This window comes from Corythoichthys intestinalis, chromosome 16 (assembly GCF_030265065.1).
Source record: "Corythoichthys intestinalis isolate RoL2023-P3 chromosome 16, ASM3026506v1, whole genome shotgun sequence".
Classification (NCBI taxonomy): Eukaryota; Metazoa; Chordata; class Actinopteri; order Syngnathiformes; family Syngnathidae; genus Corythoichthys; species Corythoichthys intestinalis.
This window is the reverse complement of record NC_080410.1, coordinates 48,485,521-48,499,693: the sequence shown is the minus strand read 5'-3', so window position 1 is coordinate 48,499,693 and position 14,173 is coordinate 48,485,521. Positions and strand designations below refer to the sequence as shown.

The window sequence follows — 14,173 nt, the reverse complement described above, 5'->3', positions numbered from 1 at the left end:
ATTTTGCCATGTCATCCTGAATAAGTGCATTTTTATTATTTCATATTTCATTTAGCACAAGACTGTTATTTGTTATGACCATGCCATTTATTTAGCAATTGGGGAAAATACTTGGATAAAAAGAATATCCTGTAAAAATATTGGAGTAGAGAGACTGAAACAATGATATTTTGCGGCTCTTTGTCGCGTTTTCCTCGTTCTGAATAATTCCCCCTCAATGGGCTGAATACTAAAACCAATGAGCCCAGTCCCTCGCTGACATCATCCACCTGTTCGGGACGCTAGAGCCCTGTCATGGTAGGCGTGGCTAACAGGCAGATTAAAAGGCTAATTTCTCGTCATCTGCGCTTTGCTAAATTGTTGTATATAGTCGAATCGTCTCAAAATATGATTCTAATTCACATAATAATGCTATTTAAGACTTTTTTTCTCCTGTCGTATGCTCTTTAAGATGGCCATTTCCAACCAGAAAAATTAATAGACTCTACTATGTAGCATAATGCCTCCCGAGAAGCCCTCAGTCTCCTCTTGAATAAAAATTTGTTTTTCTCAACCGCTATGTTGAGAAGTCAGCACAGGAGATCTTTTTCGAATAAAAACCGTAAGGTAAATCCATCATCAACATGAGAGTGCAATTCCATCACCTCTGCCGACAGTGGAAAATCCGAAGAGTTGATTCCCACCAGAGGCGAGAAGAAGGACAACCCACGCACACCCTCGGGCCTGCCAGAGGTAACTGATACCCATTAGCCCAAAAGGCCTTCTCTCGGCTAACGCCGTTAATCACGTCACATAAGCCGCAGAAAAGTGGCGCTTTGCTTCGGATCCTTGGAGAAAGAGAGAAAAAGATTTTGTCCAAGCGTACGAGCAACGCGCTCAGCTGCGTAATAAATGTACAAGCTCAACATGACAGCTGGGCCTCAACCAGGAGTCTGCGCGGTTTTTCCTCTCAGATGTGGTTCGGCTTTTTGGGAAGTTACGAGGAGTCGGCTTCGGGGAGGACTCTTTTCAACCAATTGGGTTTGGCTGAGCGCGCGGCCAATTATCCTCATTAACGGCATTTCCAAGTGGATGTTGATGTTCGTGTGAACGCGGTAGTGCCCAACGTGAATTTTAACTCATTAGCTACCATTGACAGTGATAGACGTCCGATTTACAGTATCTGAATTGGCCTTGTAGTGAATGATCATGTTTCAATGCCAATGACTGCAAGAAACGTCCAATCCATTTGAATTGGTGGCTGCTAAAACATGCCAGTTCTAATGGGTTGGACAGGGGTCGAGAATATACAGTGTATCACAAAAGTGAGTACACCCCTCGCATTTCTGCAGATATTTAAGTACAGTGATACCTCAGCTCACGAACATAATTGGTTCCCAGAAAGTGTGTGTAAGGCGAAAAGTTTGTCTTCCGAACATTTATTTCCCATAAGAAACCATTAAAATGAGAATAATCCGTTCCCAGGTCCCCATTAAACATAATTTTCTACTAAATAAGCCTTAAAACTACACAAAAATATACCTTATTTTCTTTAATGTCTTCTTAGGCTTAACACTAGCCTGTGGTGGGGTCTTTTTCGGTCCCATAATAGCAAAAATAGACTCAATATGGTCCAAAATGTCTATCAAACACAAACCACGTCCGCACTCAACGAAAGGGAGGGGACGAACTGGGACGCCGTGAGCATGCGTCAGCTTCTCGTGGCGCTGTTCGACCGCGTGGTTTGGTTCGTCCGCCGCAAACTAGTTCGTCAGCAGAGACTATATGCTCGCGAATTTAATGTTCTTGAGGTGAAAAGTTCGTGAGCTTAAGCGTTCGTGAGCTGAGGTATCACTGTATATCTTTTCATGGGACAACACTGACAAAATGACACTTTGACATAATGAAAAGTAGTCTGTGTGCATCTTATATAATAGAGTTAATTTATTTTCCCCTCAAAATAACTCAAAATATAGCCATTAATATCTAAAACCCTGGCAACAAAAGTGAGTACACCCCTTAGAAACTACATCCCTAAATGTCCAAATTGAGTACTGCTTTTCATTTTCCCTCCAAAATGTCATGTGACTCTTTACAGGAGCTTATACAATGCCCTCCAGAATTATTGGCACTCCTGAAAAAGATGTGTTTTTTAGCTTCTAATATATATATATATTTTTAATTCAAATAATATGGGACCTTTATGGGGAAAAAAGAGAAAAATCCAACCTTCAATACAAGTGCATTCATTCGGTGCGGAAAAAAATCCCACATAAAGAAAAAATTATTTGACATCAAATAATGTGTGTCACAATTATTAGCACCCCTGGTGTTAATACTTTGTACAACCCCCATTTGCCAACAAAACAAGGTCTGGGGACTGAGATGGCCATGGGAGGAGCTTGATTTTGTGTCTGGTGAACCATTTCTGTGTAGATTTGGCTATATGTTTAGGGTCATTGTCTTGCTGAAAGACCCAGTGACGACCCATCTACAGCTTTCGGGCAGAGGGCAACAGATTTTGATTTAAAATGTCCTGGTATTTCAAAGCATTGATGATGCCATGCACCCTAACAAGGTTCCCAGGGCCTTTGGAAGCGACACAGCCCCACAGCATCACTGACCCACTCCCATACTTCACAGTGGGTATGAGGTGCTTTTCAGCATGCGCATCTTTCCTGGCACGCCAGACCCACTTAGAGTGTTTGTTGCCAAAAAGCTCAATCTTGGTCTCATCTGACCAAAGCACAGTTGAAGCTTGGGACCGTGTGTATTTTTGTGTGAGACCAAGACTGAGCTTTTTCCATTAAGGTCCTGCATTATTTGAATTTAAAAAAAATATATATTAGAAGCTAAAAAACACATCTTTTTCAGTGGTGCCAATAATTATGGAGGGCACTGTATAATAGAGTTCATTTATTTTCCTCTCAAAATATAGCCATTAATATCTAAACCCCTGGCAACAAAAGTGAGTACCCCGCATGGGAACTACATACATCTCTAAATGTCCAAAGTGAGTACTGCTTGTCATTTTCTCTCCAAAATGTCATGTGACTCATTACAGGAGTGCTTTCAGTATTGCTGCAGAGATTGAAGATGTGGGGGCGGGGTCAGTCTGTTAGTGCTCAGACCATACGCCGCACTCTACATCAAATTGGCGTGCATGGCTGTCACCCCAGGAGGAAGCCTCTTCTGAAGACGGTACACATGAAAGCCCGCAAACAGTTTGCTGAAAACGTCAACAAAGCACATGGATTACTGGAACCATGTCCTATGGTTTGATGAGACAAAGCTTAATTTGTTTGGTTCCGATGGTCTCAAGCATGTGTGGCGGCAACCAGGTGAGGAGTACAAAGATAGTTTGTCATGCCTGCAGTCAAGCATGATGGTGGGAATGACCCCCCACCCACCTTTTTAATCTCTGCAGCAATGCTGACAGCACTCCTGTAAAGAGTCAAATGACATTTTGGAGGGAAAATGACAAGCAGTACTCAATTTGGACATTTAGGGATGTAGTTTATATTGGGTGTACTCACTTTTGTTGCCAGGGTTTTAGATATTAATGGCTATATTTTGAGTTATTTGGAGAGGAAAATAAATTAACTCTATTATATAAGAAGCACACTGACTATTTTTCATTGTGTCAAAGTGTCATTTTGTCAGTGATGTCCCATGAAAAGATACAGTGCCTTGCAAAAGTATTCGGCCCCCTTGAATCTTGCAACCTTTCGCCACATTTCAGGCTTCAAACATAAAGATATGAAATTTAATTTTTTTGTCAAGAATCAACAACAAGTGGGACACAATCGTGAAGTGGAACAACATTTATTGGATAATTTAAACTTTTTTAACAAATAAAAAATTGAAAAGTGGGGCGTGCAATATTATTCGGCCCCTTTACTTTCAGTGCGGCAAACTCACTCCAGAAGTTCAGTGACGATCTCTGAATGATCCAATGTTGTCCTAAATGACCGATGATGATAAATAGAATCCACCTGTGTATAATCAAGTCTCCGTATAAATGCACCTGCTCTGTGATAGTCTCAGGGTTCTGTTTAAAGTGCAGAGAGCATTATGAAAACCAAGGAACACACCAGGCAAGTCCGAGATACTGTTGTGGAGAAGTTTAAATCCGGATTTGGATACAAAAATATTTCCCAAGCTTTAAACATCTCAAGGAGCACTGTGCAAGCCATCATATTGAAATGGAAGGAGCATCAGACCACTGCAAATCTACCAAGACCCGGCCGTCCTTCCAAACTTTCTTCTCAAACAAGGAGAAAATTGATCAGAGATGCAGCCAAGAGGCCCATGATCACTCTGGATGAACTGCAGAGATCTACAGCTGAGGTGGGAGAGTCTGTCCATAGGACAACAATCAGTCGTACACTGCACAAATCTGGCCTTTATGGAAGAGTGGCAAGAAGAAAGCCATTTCTCAAAGATATCCATAAAAAGTCTCGTTTAAAGTTTGCCACAAGCCACCTGGGAGACACACCAAGCATGTGGAAGAAAGTGCTCTGGTCAGATGAAACCAAAATTGAACTTTTTGGCCACAATGCAAAACGATATGTTTGGCGTAAAAGCAACACAGCTCATCACCCTGAACACACCATCCCCACTGTCAAACATGGTGGTGGCAGCATCATGGTTTGGGCCTGCTTTTCTTCAGCAGGGACAGGGAAGATGGTTAAAATTGACGGGAAGATGGATGCAGCCAAATGCAGGAACATTCTGGAAGAAAACCTGTTGGTATCTGCACAAGACCTGAGACTGGGACGGAGATTTATCTTCCAACAGGACAATGATCCAAAACATAAAGCCAAATCTACAATGGAATGGTTCAAAAATAAACGTATCCAGGTGTTAGAATGGCCAAGTCAAAGTCCAGACCTGAATCCAATCGAGAATCTGTGGAAAGAGCTGAAGACTGCTGTTCACAAACACTCTCCATCCAACCTCACTGAGCTCGAGCTGTTTTGCAAGGAAGGATGGGCAAGAATGTCAGTCTCTCGATGTGCAAAACTGATAGAAACATACCCCAAGCGACTTGCAGCTGTAATTGGAGCAAAAGGTGGCGCTACAAAGTATTAACGCAAGGGGGCCGAATAATATTGCACGCCCCACTTTTCAGTTTTTGATTTGTTAAAAAAGTTTGAATTATCCAATCAATTTTGTTGCACTTCATGATTGTGTCCCACTTGTTGCTGATTCTTGACAAAAAATTAAAATTTTATATCTTTATGTTTGAAGCCTGAAATGTGGGGAAAGGTTGCAAGGTTCAAGGGGGCCGAATACTTTTGCAAGGCACTGTATACTTAAATATCTGCACAAATGCGAGGGGTGTACTCACTTTTGTGATACACTGTAAATGGTCCGGTGGCGCGGACGTACTTTTAAAACCGTCAAGGCCACCAGAATGCTCCCACCATTGAAATAATGTGTCGATAAAAAAAATAAAAAAATCTTAACATTGATTCAACGTGGTTCCGTTACGCTATTTCAAATAGACAACAACCTTTACAGTCTATACAGCTGCCGTTGGTCTCTGCAGATCGTAAAAACACCGCTCCCGCGTGGATGCGCGCTACCTGATTACTGCTGCTGATTAATTGTCAGAATCTCATTACCCACCTAATGTTATACTGCAAGATGGCATGTTTCTGAAACCCTCTGCACCCGGCCAAGCGCCGGGTAAAAAAAGACCACTGAAGAAAGAGAAAGTCACCGTAGGAGTGGGGGGAAAGCGAAATCTAATATGAACAGAAAAAGGAGGGAAAGTTTCAGCCCCAGAGCAAAACAGATGGAATTGACTCAGCTATGATCAGACAAAAAAACGAGGTTTAAATTGAGGTGTGCAGCCCAATGCCCACATATGCAGACAAATAAGTTCGACAAAACCAAACGAGTATGAAACCTTTGGTATGAACATAACGTGATAATTCATCCACATGACTACGGAGAAAATACTGTACCTTCATTACGACAGTTTAGCTTGAAAATCGCTAGCCGTAATTGCCTTTGTCATCTCTTTGACTTATAACTTGTTGCCAAGACATGAAAGCTTCACCCAGGCATAGGGCCCTGGAGCTCCCAAGCAGGGCCGGCCCAGCCTATAGACCCTACCCACCGACGTCACAAAACCACGTGCTCGCTGTATGGTTCCGCCCACTTGTCCGTCATTTTGTCTCTGTATTAGCATTGGTTTCAATTGATCGAGGAATTTAAAATACATTTCATGGAAGACCCGGTGCTTTCTGATGCCTTAAACTCACTGGATGTGTTGCATAAAAGGCGTTATGTGGAAAAGCTTCGTTCTATACAGTCGCCAGATCCATATTTGATGCCCACATCGATGTTTTTCGACCCACTGTCTTCGCCCTGTCTGCCTGACATCTGCTACGCTGATATTTACAATTATCTTGTCCACACAAAATCAGCCTATTCTCACGAAAATTTGAAAAACTTCAAGAGCTTGGAGGCTTATAAATACTTCGTTGCTGGTTGGGTGAAACAGGTCCTCGTCCACGAAAATTCGGCGGGAATCTATCTTGTGCTTGGAAAGGTGAGTTACGAAATTTTCAATTCAAAATCTTTTGTTATTGCTAACACCCACTGTCAAGTCTAATGTATTTCATGTCGTTTGTCAATGGAGTTAAGGCTTTTAATATTTATATGGTTTAGCGATAGCACTCTCACTACATACATACGTGTATGTTGTCGGCGATTAGCCTAGCAATGATCTTAATTGTGGTTATTTGTCAGCCCAAAACCCTCTAAGTATATCTTAAATGCATCTTACCGGATATAAAATGACTACTACATAGTCTGTGGTGATTTTTTTGGTGCCCAGTTTTCACGTCGAATTGCAGCCGTCCATTTCGCTCTCCTCTTTGGATCCCTCGGAATACGGTAGAACTTCAAGTCTCTCCTTCCATCTTCTCTGTTAGTGCAACCAACAGCCACACACGCCTTCACCATTTTGATTATTAATGTTAAGGAGCAGAAAAACACGCCGTAAATAGGAGGAAGGTACGTAGCCGTAACACTATGTTTTGACGGACAATTGGGCGGTACCATTCAGAAGAGCGGAGTTGTGACGTCACGTGGGTAGGGTCTATAGGCAGACTCTGCAGCTGCTTAGGGCCCCTGACCACTAGGGGGCCCCCAATCTGGCAATTGTTTAATTTATATTCTATTTTGTTTACTACAGTTTGCTTTATTTGACTTTTTTGATACTTGATTACAAGCGCAAAAAAATAAGTTCTTAACTTCTTTCTTTTCCTCTTTTAGAAAAAGGTTTGGCGCTATCTACTGTAAGTACTGACAATCATTTGGGGTGAGAAGTTTAAAGTATGCAGTGCAACAAAATCTGATTTATATACAAAATATGGACGTATGGAAGAACAGAAACTTGAGGATTTTGGGTTGAATGTTGAAAAACATGCCATTTTTGTCGAAAACCAAGGTGCACGTTTAAGACCATTGCTCCAAGGCAGTTAGTTGGATCCTCCTCAAAATTGGGGAGACTCTTCATGAGACATATGAGATGTTAAGTGGTGCTCAGGCCCTATTGTTCTGCAAAGGATTATTATTCTTTTTTCGTGGCAAATAAAAAATGGCCAATTCGGAGGTCTTAACATGCTTAAAAACTCACCAAAATTTGCGCAAACATGCGGCTTTGCAAAAATTTCGATAATTTGGCAGCGTTGTAAAAAAATGTCAAAAATTGAATTTTTAAAAAAGGCCTCTCATTTAAGTTTTTTCAATGTAAAGCGATGAAATTTGGGGATATGATACCTTGTGCAAAAATGCTTTAAAAAAGTCTCTTGCACCCATATTCCAAACCCAACAGAAAATCGGTTATTTTGGGATTGAATGTTGAAAAACATGCAATTTTTGTCGAAAACCAAGGTGCGCGTTTGAGACCATTGCGCCGAGGCAGTTAGTTGGATCCTCCTAAAAATTGGTGAGACTCTTCATGAGACATATGAGATGTTAAATGGTGCTTGGGCCCTATTGTTCTGCAAAGGATTATTATTTTTTCTTGGCAAATACAAAATGGCCAATTCGGAGGTCTTAACATGCTTAAAAACTCACCAAAATTTGCACAAACATGCAGCTTTGCAAAAATTTCGATAATTTGGCAACGTTGTAAAAAAATGTCTTAAATGGAATTTTTAAAAAAGGCCTCTCATTTAAGTTTTTTCATTGTAAAGCGATGAAATTTGGGGATATGATACCTTGTGCATAAATGCTTCAAAAAAGTCTCTTGCATCCATATTCCAAACCCAACAGAAAATCGGTTATTTTGGGATTGAATGTTGAAAAACATGCCATTTTTGTCGAAAACCAAGGTGCACGTTTGAGACCATTGCGCCGAGGCAGTTAGTTGGATCCTCCTCAAAATTGGTGAGACTCTTCATGGGACATATGAGATGTTAAGTTATCAAAATGGTGAGTTTTCATTCACAGGCCTGACCTGGGCGGAGTATCAAAGTCAGGCTTATTTGGGGGTTAGGGTTTCTTCAGGGCAAATGAAAATGGCCAATTTGAAGTTCTGAACATGCTTAAAAACGCAACAAAATTTGCACATATAAAAATAGTGAGTTTTCATTCACGGGCTTGACCTGTGCGGGGAACCAAAGTTGGGCATTTTTTGGTGTTTAGGGTTAGGGCTTCTTCGTAGCAAATGTAAATGGCCAATTTAATTATTATTATTATTATTAGGTGGTTGTTATTACTTTTTCATGGCAAATGAAATGGCCAATTTGAAGGTCTTACCATATTAAAAAAAATACCGAAAAGAAATTGGAGGAATCGGTAACGAAGGATTGAATGATCCAATTGGATTAAAAAAACCTAAATCCAAATAGATATGTTTACCTGTGGTAAGAGAAAATACACCGGGAATATTTATTTGAAAAGCATAAAAAACATATTTAACAGACATTTAGCATACACATATTTCTTGTTAAAGCATCCTCTGTAAGCTGAAGGTTTTTTTATGTAACATTTTGTTGAGTGGAAAGTTGGGGCAACAGGGCCACGGGTGACATTGCACTTGGCCCACCCCTTCATTTGGTCTCACTCTATCATGTCCCACGATTGTTTACTCGGTGCACAAAAGGCATGGCCGCCTGAGCTCATTATGGAATAGGCAGCTCTAATATACTGCCAAGTACGGCCCCATTTCCTGGGCCGGTCGTCTTGACGACGCAGCATCCAAAAGGGGCGGGCCGACTGATCGAGACCCGGCGGTTGGGTGTTTTTCAAGGGTCCGGGTAGGAGGGCGGGTCGCATGATGTCATTCCGAGGTACGGAGGGGGCCAATGGAAGCCTGAGAAAATGATGTCACCCTTTGTTGAGCCGCTCCATTGAGGACTATAGAAGTGCAGTGAATTGAGAGGTCATCTTTCCCCTGAGAGAGAAAAAAAGAGGGCGACGGTGGGGGAAGTGCATTGTGGCCATGCTAATGTTTCGGGGGGCCATAAAGATGTCATGAGGCTCAACTTTCAAAACATCAAACCTACCCCCTAACTAATTTCTTTATTTTTGATCGGGTCCCGGCAAATGTGCTGACATTTTGCATGACTTGTCACAAGTCTGTCAAGCAAACAATAAGAAGTTTCTTCTTAAGGAATAATTAGCGCCCTAGCAACTACACAATTTGAATCTCACAAAGCAATTACTTTGAATAATACATTTCAATGTTGACTGGATACCCACCAATTCGGATATATTTCATGCCAATTATGATACAAATTCACTTTAAAGATGATACTACAGTGACTTACCGCCAGTGGTGGATGAAGTACTCACTTTTTTTACTGGAGTAAAAGAGATACAGGTGCAAAAAAAAAAAAAAATTAAGTACGGTAATTTTTTTTTCTTGGATTTTTTTTCTTGGACTTGTACATTTACTTAAGAACAAAAGCACTTGCTTTAAAATGTACTTTACTAGTAAAAAGTAAAAGTATTTTCTCCTGATGCAAAAAAAAAAATGTAATATACATACGTATGTATTACACATATACAGTTGCATGAACAAGTATCTGAACCTTTTGGAATTTCTCACATTTCTGCATAAAATCACCATCAAATGTGATTTGTTTTTTGTCAAAATCACACTGATGTAAAAACAGTGTGTGCTTTAACGAAAACCACCCAAACATTTATAGGTTTTCAAATTTTAATGAGGATAGCATCCAAACAAAAACAGAAGGGGGAAAATAAGTAAGTGAACCCTCTGCCTAAGGCAGGGGTGTCCAAACTTTTTCCAAAGGGGGCCAGATATGGTGTGGTAAAAATGTGGGGGGCCGACCTTGGCTGACGTCCTTTACGTAGAACAATATATTTAAGCAAATTTTAGCAAGCCATTCTGTGTGTCACATCTGCTTTATTTTCTTTTTTAATTAATTATTTCGACTCTCGGGCTCTTGCGAAGTACTGCTGCTGTAAAATTTAACCAGCTTCAATTTGCTTAAATTTCTCGCTACGTATCTTCCCTGTAATCCTGTCGTACATTTCAGAGTGTCTTGTTTGGTAATATCGCCTCACATTGAACTAGCGCTGCAACGATTAATCGATTAACTCGAGTATTCGATTAGAAAAAATATTCGAATTAAATTATGTTGCTTCAAGTATTCGTTTAATTAAAGTGGCGTTGTAATGGTGATTGATGAATTGATTAGGGTGAATACACTGCCCTCTGGTCTGCCTCTTTTCACATGGCTGAATCCAACTGCTCCCTGTTAAGACCAACGTAAGCTAAGTTTTTGTTTGAGCTAATGTTCTTTAATGCATTCATAATTTAGTTTACAGGTATATTCAGTCGTTTTTTGTGAGAATATGTGTCTGAAACATTTGTCAAGAGCACTGTAAAAAAAAAACAAAAAAAAACTTAAGCATTTTATAGCATTTAAGCTAGCAGACTTTTTCTATGTAGGTTAGCCAATTGTTATTTTGTTGGACATAGATCGTCATTTTTGAACATTTTTTTTACACCGTTTGAGGCTCAGCTCAAGTATTTTAATTTTTCATGTTCCTTATCCGATTACTCGATTATTCGAACTGACTAGTCCATCGATTAATCAACTACTAAAATATTCGATAGCTGTAGCTCTACATTGAACGCGACTGTCTCTTTGCAAATGACGCAGACACAGTTGTTGCGTATTTTAGTGAAGAAATTATCCAATTTCCACCTATCTTTGACGCGTCGGCCGTCACAGTCAACTTTCTTTTTTGTTGTTGTTGATTGTCGCCATTTTAGAAAATTGGGAGTAAAGGGTAACACGGGGTAATGTTGCTTAGAGTGCTGCTTCCATTTAGTGGGTAAATGAGGAGCAGCATTTAGTGTGTAAGCTACTTCATATGCTGGTAGCAGTAATGCTGACCAATTTATTAAGTCTGTGTGCGGGCCAGACGTTGGATAAAATTTGACCATGGGCCGCATTTGGCCCCCGGGCCGGACTTTGGACATGCCTGGCCTAAGGAGACTTAAACAGCAATTGAAACCAATTTTTACCTAACAATTTAAGTCAGGTGTGTGCCCAATCACTGATTAGTGGTTTAAAGCTGCCCTACCCACCATAAAACACTTGGTAAGAATTGTCTCGATGAGAAGCATTGTCTGATGTGCATCATGGCTCGGTCAAAACAGCTGTCTGAAGACCTGCGATCAAGAATGATTGATTTGTATAAAGCTGGAAAACGATACAAAACCATCACTAAAATTCTGGATGTTCATTAATCCACAGTCGGATGTCTACAAATGGAGAGAGTTTGGCACTGTTGCTTTTCTCACAAGGAGTGGCCATCCACCAAAGATGACGCCAATAGTTAAGCGCAGAATACTCAGAGAGGTAAAAAAGAACCCTATAATGTCTGCTAAAAACTTACAGCAATCACTGGCACAGTCCAATATCTCTGTGCACACATCAATTATATGTAAAACTATGGCCAAGAATGGTGTTCATGGGAGGACTCCACGGAGGAAGCCACTGCTGTCTAAAAAAAACATTGTTGCTCGTTTAATGTTCGCAAAAAGGTGCTTGGATACTCCACAGAAGTTTTGGCAAAATATTTTGTGGACTGATGAACCAAAGTTGTATTGTTTGGGAGTAACGCAGAACGTCATGTGTGGAAGAAAAATGGAAAAGCTCACCAACATCAACACCTCATCCCCATCGTAAAGCATTGTGAAGGGAGCATCATGATTTGGGGCTGTTTTGCCACCTCAGGGCCACAACAACTTGCAATCATGGAAGGATGAATTCAAAAGTTTATCAGGATGTTTTGCAGGAAAACCTGAGGCCGTCTGTCAGACAGTTGAAGCTAAAAAGAGGATAGATGCTGCAACATGACAATAATCCCAAATCACAGAAGTAAATCTACTTCAGAATGGTTTCAGAAGAACAAAATACACGTTCTGGAGTGGCCAAGTCACAGCCCAGACTTGAACCCCATTGAGATGCTGTGGCATGACCTAAACACAGCGATTCATGCCAGACATCCCAGGAATCTGACTGAACTACAGCAGTTTTGTAGAGAAGAATGGGTCAAGATTAGTCCTGATCGATGTGCCAAGCTGATCTGCAGCGACAAGCATCTGGTGGAAGTTATTGCTGCCAAAGGGGGACCACAAAATATTAAATGTGATAGCTCACTTACTTTTTTTTCCCCCTTCTGTCATTGTTTGCATACTATCCTCATTAAAATATGAAAACCTATAAATGTTTGGGTGGTTTTAGTTAAAGCCGACACTGTTTTTTCATCTGTGTGATTTTAAGATCAGATCACATTTGATGGGGATTTTATGCAGAAATGTGAGAAATTATGTGAGAAATTATAAACTTTTGTATAGAAATTGTTTACGTTTTCATACCACTGTATGTACTTTACATACATACAGTGGGGAGAACAAGTATTTGATACACTGCCAATGGGGGGAGGGGGAGATTGGTCACACTCATCCCGCACACAGCTGTTGGAAAAAGAAATGTTGTTTAGTCCATCTGCAGGTGACCATCATGATTTTATGATACCATGCGGGTGTGCACTGGTACCAGGCCCGGAGTGACTAATCGGGAGCTTCTGGACAATTCCCGATGGGCCGGCCGGCCAGATGGGCTGGTCCGGGTTTTATTAAAAAAAAAAAATTACACTGTTATAATATTTTGTTTGGTATTTATTTATGACAGTGTCACTGAATATAACTTACATTCTGTTACCGCTGTCCCTGTGGGCCGTCTTTAAAAAAATATATATATATATATATATTTTTTATATATTATTTTAGTTTCACTTATCAACGGATTCATTTCAAATTGATTGGCAATTTGCGTATGATTCATTTTTTTCAGCAAAGCTCTCAATCACTCGGCCTTGACCAGTCAACGTGTTATAAATATTGGCTCGAGTCTCCGTCACAGAATGAAAATAACATTTGATTATTTTCCTTTCTCAGTTCCAGCGCTTGTTGATGTATAGCGGATAACGCAGTCGCTGTGACATCGACGGCATTTGAGCGAAAGCGCGGCTATGAAAAGCAGATGTCCGTACGGGAAAATATTAATCCGGGCTCGGTGTAGAATAAGTCAAACAATATGTCTGTCCGTCGCGGTAATCTTCGCCGTCTTGGCTTCCCTTTTTTAGCTTGACTGATCTGTTTCATAATGTCTGAGAAACAGAATCCACTCGGTTGCCCCGCTGCGTTTGCGTCAAAGCTCGTGCCGGTCCAAGAAGGATCTCGAGGGCGACGTTGTCAGTGATGGAGCGCGTGTCGTCGGACGCCTCGCCAGGAGAACACATCTGCTGATGGCCGTGCAAGTCCAAAGTGGGATTTACTCTTCATCCTGGAAACATAATACAGAAAGTAATGATTGAATGGGCGAACAAGCTAAAAAAACCCCAACAAATTAAAGGTGGATTGCATTCAAAATGAAGAAATAACCTAAAACTAGCCCTGCAAGCAGGACTCAACGGGCCCGCGGGAGTCCTGTGTTGATTTCTCCAATTTCTTTTCGGTGATTTTTTTGGGGGGGTCGTTAGGTTTTTTTCCCTTCGAGGATGAGTCTGTCTCGTAAAAAAGGCCATTTCCTGTTCCCAGCAGGGGGCGCCAGGCCTAATGGGTGATATTTCAATGAAGTCGAGTTCAGGCTGGGATACATACGTATAGACATGTGCCGGT

At 40.9% G+C, this 14,173-nt stretch overlaps 2 long non-coding RNA genes across 2 annotated transcripts in view; one reads left to right on the top strand and one right to left on the bottom strand.

The window, feature by feature from the left end:
* The window catches only part of LOC130904668 (uncharacterized), a 161,281-nt gene that overhangs the window by 138,909 nt on the left and 8,199 nt on the right, over positions 1 to 14,173 (top strand). The window lies entirely within an intron of this gene.
* LOC130904670 (uncharacterized) lies at positions 10,883 to 14,077 on the bottom strand. Its single transcript, XR_009060888.1, has 2 exons — positions 13,937 to 14,077; positions 10,883 to 13,838 (listed from the first exon to the last, which is right to left on the bottom strand). It is a non-coding gene; the product is annotated as an uncharacterized LOC130904670 (long non-coding RNA).